Genomic DNA, 6790 nt, shown 5'->3' with positions numbered 1-6790 from the left:
GTGATAATGGACATCCTTGTTTCACCCCTGATCTTATTGGAAATGCATCTGGTCTATGCCCATTGCATATAATGCTTGCTGAAAGTTTTAGGTAAACACTGCTTATTATTTTATGGAAAGTTCCATATATTCCCATGTTCTCCAGTGTTTTCATTAGGAATGGGTGTTTTATTTTGTCCGAAGTTTTTTCTGCATCTATTGAGATAAACATTTGTTTTCTATTAGTTTTCTTGTTGATATGATCAATAATCTTAGTGGTTTTCCTAATATTGAACCAGTCCTGCATTCCTGGTATAAATCCTACCCAATTATAATGTATTATTCTCGTGACAAGTTGCTATATTCTTTTTGATAAAATTTTTTTAAAATTTTTACATTGGTTCTACTTAGTGCAGCAGCAGCCCTTCTTTCTCCATAGTGGTTAGCTATGACCCCCAACTCCCTAGCAACCATGTGGAAGGGACCCACAGTTGGCATTGATCTTGGCACCACTTACTCCTATATGAGAGTCTTCCAACATGGAAAAGTGGACATCATTGCTAACGACCAAGGAAACAGGTCCACCCTCAGCTACGTCATCTTCCATGACACAGACCCTTTAATTGGTGATGCTGCAAAGAATCAAGTTGCAATGAACCCCACCAACACAGTTTTTGATGCCACACATGTGATTGTTGCAGATTTGATGATGCAGTTGTACAGTAAGACATGAAACACCGGCCTTTTATGGTGGAGAATGACACAGAAGGTCTAAGGTTCAAGTGGAGTACAAAGGGGAGACCAAAAGTTTCTGTCCAAAAGAAGTATCTTCTATGGTCTTGACCTAGATGAAAGAAATTGCTGAAGCCTAGCTTGGGAAAACTGTCACAAATGTCATAGTCACAGTACAATCCTATTTCAACAATTCCCAACATCAGGCCACTAAAGATGCTAGGAACATCGCTGGTCTCAATGTGCTCTGAATCGTCAATAAGCCAACTACTGCTGCTATTGCTTGTGGCTTGGACAAAAAGGTTGGTGCTAAGAGTAATGTGTTGATCTTTGACCTTGGAGGTGGTGCTTTTGATATCTCCATTCTTACCATTGAAGATGGTATCTTTGAGGTCAAGTCCACAGCTGGGATCACACACTTGGGTTGAGAGGACTTCGACAACCCAATGGTCAACCATTGCATTGCCGAGTTTAAGTGAAAGCACAAGAAGGACATCAGTGAGAACAAGAGGGCTGTTCACCATCTTTGCACCTCTTGTTAACGTGCAAAATGCACCCTCTCTTCTAGTACCCAGGCCACTACTGAGATTGACTCCCTCTGTGAAGGTATCGACTTCTATACATCAATCAACCGAGCCTGTTTCAAAGAACTGAACACTGATCTCTTCCATGGCACACTGGACCCTGTGGAAAAGGCCTTAAGAGATGCCAAGCTAGATAAATCACAGATTCATGGCATCATCCTGATCGGTGGTTCCACTCAAATCCCCCAAATCTAGAAGTTTCTGCAAGACTTCTTCAATGGCAAAGAGCTTAACAAGAGTATCAATCCTGATGAGGCTGTTGCTTATGGTGCAGCTGTCCAGGCTGCCATTTTGTCTGGAGACAAATTAGAGAATGTGCAGGACTTGTTGCTGTTGGATATCATTCCTCCTCCCCTTGTAATTGAAACTGCTGGTGGAATTATGACTGTTCTGATCAAACATAACACCACTGTCCCCACCAAGCAGACACAGACTTTTCCCACCTAATTCTTGTCCTTGAGAATAAAAACTATTTCAAACTGTCACCATAAAATATTTTTTTGCATCTATATTTATTAGAGAAATTGGTCTATAATTTTCTTTCTCTGTTTTGGCTCTTCCTGGTTTAGGTATCAAAACCATATCTGTATCATAAAAAGAATTTCGTAGGACTCCACCAATTTTCCCAAATAGTGTATATAGTATTGAAATTAGCTGTTCTTTAAGTGTTTGAGAGAATTCACTTGTGAATCCATCTGGCCCTAGAGATTTTTTTCCTTGGGTGTTCGTTGATGACATGTTCAATTTCTTTTTCTGAGATGGGGTTATTTAAATATTCAAATTCCTTTTCTGTTAATCTGGGCAATTTATATCCTTCAAAATAATCATCCACCTCTTTTAGGTTGTTGAATTTATGGGCATACTGTAGGACAAAGTAATTTCTTATTATTGCTTAAATTTCCTCCTCATTGGACTTGAGTTCACCCTTTTCATTTTTCGTATTGGTAATTTGATTTTCTTCCTTCTTTATATTAATCAAATTGACCAAAAGTTTATCAATTTTATTGTTTTTTTTCATAAAACCAACTCCTAGTTTTATTTATTACCTCAATAGTTTTCTTAATTTCAATTTTATTAATCTCTCCTTTGATTTTCAGTATTGCTAATTTGGTATTTACTTGGGGATTTTCAGTTTGTTCTTTTTTTGAGCTTTTTCAGCTGCATGCCCAATTTATTGATCTCCTCTTTCTCTATTTTATTCATGTAAGCTTTGAAAGATACTGCTTTTGCAGTATCCCATAAAATTTGGTAGGTTGTCTCCTTATTGTCATTCTTTTGAATTAAATTGTTGATTCTTTCTATAATTTGTTGTTTTACCCACTCATTCTTTAGAATTAGATTGTTTAGTTTCCAATTAGTTTTTTGTTTTTATTTCCACGATCTTTGATTATATATTAGTTTTATTGCATTATGATCTGAGAAGGATGCATTGACTATCTCTGCCTTTCGGCACTGTATTGTGAGGTTTTTATGGCCTAGTATATGGTCAGTTTTTGTACATGTGTTATGTACCACTGAGAAAAAGTATATTCCTTTCTATCCCCATTCAATTTTCTCCAGAGATCCAACATATCTACCTTATCCAGAGTTGTATTCACCTCCTTAACTTCTCTTTTGTTTATTCTGAGGTTAGATTTATCAAGTTCAGAGAAGCAGAGGTTGAGGTCCCCTACTGGTGTAGTTTTGCTCTCTATTTCTTCCTGTAACTCCCTTAACTTCTCCTCTAAGAATCTGGATGCTATACCACTTGGAGCATATGTGTTTGGTAATGAAATCGCTTTGTTGTCTATGGTGTCTTTTAGCGGGATATAGTTTCCTTCCTTATCTCTTTTGATTAGACCTATTTCTGCTTTTCCTTTATCTGAGATTAGGATTGCTACTCCTGCTCTTTTTACAATAGCAGAAACAAAAAAATATTCTGCTCCAACCTTTTACCTTTACCCTGTGTGTATGCCCCTGTTTCAAATGTGTTTCTTGTAAACACCATATTGTTGGATTACGGTTTTTAATCCATTCTGCTATCCATTTCCATGTTATGGGAGAGTTCATCCTATTCACATTCACAATTTTGATTACTATCTGTGTCTTTCCCTCCATCCTATTTCCCCCTGTTTTTGCTTTTAGTTCTTCCTTCTCTCTTCCCCTCCACAATAGAGTTTTAATTTTGACAACTGCCTCCTTCAGTCTTTCCTCCCTTCTATCAGCCCCTCCCCTTTTATTTCCACTTTTCCATTACTACTTCTTCCCTCCCTTTTAGTTTCTCCTCCCTTTTCTTTCCTCTTTCCCCTCCTTCTGCCTATAGGGCTTGTTAGATTTCTATACTTAATTGATTTTGTTGTTCCATCCTTGAACCAAATCATATGACAATGAATCTCAAACAGTGATCATCTCTCTCCCCTGTTTACCTCTACTATAATGTGTTTTTTGCTTCGTCCTGTAATGTAGTTTTTTTTCTGTCTTCTTTTCACATTTGTTGTTACAACCCCATCACATGGTTCATTCACATTTTTATCATCATATTATTTAATTTCTACACACTCACTCTATCTATGCATATCCCTTTAAAAAATCAAAATAAATATACAATTCTTAAGAATAAAAGGTCTCATTTTCCCTTATAAGGATGTAAACTGTTTGCCTATATTGAATAACATGGTTTTTTTTTTTGTTCCCTGTTTATCTTTTTATGCCTCTCTTGAGACTGGTATTTGAAGATCAAATTTTCTATTGAGCTCTGCCCTTTGCATCAGGAAGATCTGGAAATCCCTTATTTCATTGAACGTCCATCTCCTTGCCTGAAATACTATGGTCAGTTTTGTTGGGCAATTTATCCTTGGTTATAGTCCAAGCTCCTTTGTCTTATGAAATATCATATTTCAGTCCCTCAGATCTTTTAATGTAGAAGCTGAAAGGTCCTTTGTCTTCTTGACTGAAGTTCCTCGATATTTGAATTGTTTCTTTCTGGCTGCTTGTAGTATTTTCTCTTTACTTGATAGTTTTGGCATTTGGAAACCATATTCCTTGCTGTTTTAAGTTTGGCATCTTTTTCAGGAGGTGTTCAGTGGATTCTTTTGCCTACAATTTTGCCCTCTGGATCTAGAACCTCTGGGTAGTTTTCCTTCATGATTACTTGGAAAATATTGTCCAGGTTCTTTTTTCATCATGGCTTTTCAGTGGACCAATAAGTCTTAGACTTTCTCTCCTGAATCTATTTTCCAAGTCAGTTGTTTTTCCAAAGAAATGTCTTACATTTTCTTCTATTTTTTTCATTCTTTTGATTCTGTTTGACTGATTCTTGATGTCTCAAAGAGTCATTAGCTTCTACTTGCCCGATTCTAACTTTTATCAAATTGTTTTCTGTAGTTAACTTTTGTGTCTCCTTTTCCATTTGCCCACTTGTTCCTTCTAAGGAGTTATTGTCTCCAATTAGGTTTTGTGGTTTTTTTTCCATTTGTCTAATTTACTTTTAAATTCTTCTGTAATTTTTTTTCATATTTTAAAAATCATTTGCCAATTTTTCTTCTACCTCTAATTTATCTTTTGAAATCCTTCTTGAGCTCTTCCATGAATGCTCTTTGAACTTGACACCAGTTCATATTCCCTTATGAGATTTCACATGGGATTACATTCTCAATGCTGGCCTCTTTGGTATTCATATTTTGGTCCTTGTCCCCATAGTAAGATTCTATGATCTTTTCTTTTCTTGTTTGCTCCCTGCTCATGATGATTACCTTTTTCCTGGCTTTGAAAGTAGATCTCTGCCTCTGGGGTGCAGGGGGCTCTTTCCCACAGTTCTCATGCTTGGACCTTGAGATTTTGTGTGGTTTCTGGTTCTTTAAAATGGAACCTAGAATGCTGCAACTTATCTGGAGCTGAGCTGGCTGTTGTGCCAAAGCAGAGGCCAGGGGAAGTTCTTCTGAATTTCCCTGGAGTTACCATGGAGCTCGCTGTGTGAGATGAGGGGGAGACTTGATCTTACCACAAGAGGTCTCCTCTCCTGAGCTAGAGCACAGGCTCAGGATCTCCTCCTGGTTCACTGTGGTGAGGTTGTCTGAGACAACTCTGGTCCTGCATTGTTCCCCTTAAGTCACAGAAAGAGGGACCCCCTCCCCCCCCTTTGTGATTTTTCTAGTCTCACGGGTGAAGACACTGTTTACCCCTTCACCTGATCCCACTTTTCCAGGATTTTTCCTGGGGAAATATCCCCTGGGTTTTTCAAGGTCAACAAGGGGAAGGGGAGAGCACTTACAAATTACTTTGCCATCTTGGCTCCAAGAAGTTCAAGTAGGTGACTTACAGACATTTAATGTGTGGGCTAATAGTTTCAGGAGCAGCTGCTGCAGTTACCTGAAGTTCTGTGGTTCTTTCTCATTCAGTTCTACTGGACTCCCATCCTGAGCTGATGTGCTTGAGAATGTGCACTGCTTCAGATTGCCAGGTGGTTCCTACTCGACTTTTCTATGGTGGGGTCTGTGCTAGTAGAGCCTGTGCATTGTGTGCTCTGTGGTCCTCTAGCCCCATTCAACAAATCCTTCCTGTCGACCTTACAGGCTGTTCTGGACTGGAAATCTGCCACTCTCTTTCTCCTGGTGGATTCTGCCATGCTAAAATTTGCTCAGATTCTCTTTTTAGAGGTATCTAAAGGAGTTTGTCTTAGAGTTTAGAAGAACACTTGCTCTCTCTCCACCATCTTGTCTCTGCTCCCCCCACCCCCAGCTTTCATTTCTTGTACAATATTGAATAATGGTAGTGATAACGGACATTTTCGTTTCACCCCTATTCTTATTGGGAAGGCTTCTACTTTATTGCCACTACATATAATGCTTCTTCTTGGTTTTAGTAGGATACTACTTATCATTTTAAGAAGTCCTCCACTAATTACTATACATTCTAGTGTTTTTAGTAGTAATTAATATTGCATTTTGTGGACAAGTGGAGCCGAGATGGTTGAGGAGAAAGACTCACATATTTTACCTCTTCCCCTACAGCCCATAAAATGCCTGTAAAAATGATTCTGAACAAATTCTAGAGCTGCAGAAGCCACAGAATGACACAGTGAAAGAGATCTCAGGCCTCTGGGACAGAATCCCCAGCAGGGAAGGTCTCAGATCCCTCAATCCACAAGTGCCAAAGAAAACTTCAAAGGTCAGTGAGAGGGCTTTCCCAGCTGGGTGAGAGGGGAGCAGGGTCCCCCTCCCCCAGAATGGGCCCCAGGCAGTGGTGGCAACAGCAGCACCAGCAGAGCAGTAGCACTCTGTGGCAGTGGCCAGGTTGGGCAGGCTGCAGTTTCCATTGGGGGAATGGCTCAGCTTGAAGCGCCTGGGCTTGAGTAGCTGATATGAATCTCAGTCCTTAGTACAGTCCTGGGGTGAGGAGGAGCACTAGGACCCTCCTCTCTACAAAGGATTAAGAAGTCAAGTAACTGGCTGGGAAAATGCCCCAAAAAGGGGGAAAAATAAGACCTTAAAAGTTTTCTTTCTTGGTGAACAGGTATT

The 6790-nt window shown here is 39.2% G+C and overlaps 1 pseudogene; it reads left to right on the top strand.

The window, feature by feature from the left end:
- Window positions 1-451: 451 nt before the first annotated feature.
- Window positions 452-1742, top strand: LOC140512019 (heat shock cognate 71 kDa protein pseudogene; annotated as a pseudogene).
- Window positions 1743-6790: the final 5048 nt, after the last annotated feature.

Source organism: Notamacropus eugenii, chromosome 6 (assembly GCF_028372415.1).
Source record: "Notamacropus eugenii isolate mMacEug1 chromosome 6, mMacEug1.pri_v2, whole genome shotgun sequence".
Taxonomy (NCBI): domain Eukaryota; kingdom Metazoa; phylum Chordata; class Mammalia; order Diprotodontia; family Macropodidae; genus Notamacropus; species Notamacropus eugenii.
The sequence above is the reverse complement of the archived record's forward strand: the minus strand, read 5'-3'. Positions and strand labels throughout refer to the sequence as shown.